Genomic DNA, 1549 nt, shown 5'->3' on the forward strand with positions numbered 1-1549 from the left:
CAGTGGGTGGTGGCTCAGAGCCGAGTCAAAGAAAGACGGGGACGTAAGAGTACATTTCCACTCTACTCATCAGATTCTACAGACAACACTAGTGACAGACTCCTCTCGACTACAGTGTGAGCAGAGGACTGAGGCTCAAGACATTGAGGACTACAGTGATAGCAGACAGAACCTCAGCTGTGACACACTGAAACTGGTGACTCGAGACAGAGGGCTTGATGACATTGAGACTTGGTCAGTGTAGACGGACACTCTGGTGATAAGTGAGAGGAATGAAAGTAAGACACTGAACTGAAGGTTTCGTGACAATTTGACTAAGTGGTTTTAAGGCTAAAGTGTTAGCGGTAGAAGCTGGAAAGCTTCGGTAGCAATGTACTGGGAGGGAGACATCCACAACAGGGGTCTTTTCAACAGGTCCCCTTGAGCCACTTAAACATTCAAAACCACACAACTGACTGTGTGGTAACAGAAGYGAGAAGAAGTATCCTGCACTTCGTAATAATGGTCCATTCTCTTCTTCTAAAGAGGGCAATATGGTAACTGTCAAAATAAAAAAATGGGGCTTTGTATGAACGCCAGGTCATAGGAGGGAATTAATAGCATATCAAGACCTAAATATGTTTGGCTTCTTTCTCTAGGTGTAAACAGCTGGATGTACTTCAGTATAACGTAACCCATGGCTTCTGGTGATAGTACAGAGACAAAACTCATCAGCTCTTGCCCCATATGCAGATGAATAATGATCCAAGCACTACTTAGCTGATAGAACAGTAACCTTACCGAGTAGCAAGTCCCTGAGAATGTTCTTACCGGAAGGGGAGTCTGTAGCTTTACAAGCTGGAACGAGAATCTGTGGCTTTCCGAACCCAACAAAACATTTWTTTTGAAACACCTGACCTCTGGCTGTACTGTTTGTGAATATTTCACGACCGGCGCTCATTTTTGATGGGTGAATCTGTCAGTGGGGGAGACAGCTGCAGACGTTTGAATCTCTAAACAGAGAAAACTGTCCGACCGTGTTTCAGCAGACAAGGTGTTGCAGAGCAGGGTTGGGTGGTATACCGTATATACCATATCCCGGGGTATTTTGAAATCCCATCAGTATGATTTTTCCAATGCTGTTAATACTTTTATTTGATATATTAGTACTTTTTAAACAAATACCTGCAATCAACTTGTGCACTAGGTAATAGATAAAGCATCTCGCATTCATCATTTCGCCTGTCAGACTATTTTTTCATTATGAAACTTACCGGAACTAGTTAAACGAAACAGCTGTTTGAGCCAGTCATGTGTGTTTGTTTACAAAGAAGCACAACGAGCAAAAATGGGAGCTTCGTGAGGTGAGTCACTTCTGCAGCACAATTTAAGTTATCAAGTTACACTTGTATGAAATGTACAAATGTTTGCCAGCTATATATCTTATTAAGTTAACTATCTAAGACGTGCCAAATAAATTATCTCCAACTGCGCTTCGTTAACTTGCTAATGTTAGCTAATTGGCTAAGGCTAACTTGCAAGTTCAAGCTTCATGGTAACAGCAACAGAA

This window comes from Salvelinus sp. IW2-2015, linkage group LG18 (genome assembly GCF_002910315.2).
Source record: "Salvelinus sp. IW2-2015 linkage group LG18, ASM291031v2, whole genome shotgun sequence".
NCBI lineage: Eukaryota > Metazoa > Chordata > Actinopteri > Salmoniformes > Salmonidae > Salvelinus > Salvelinus sp. IW2-2015.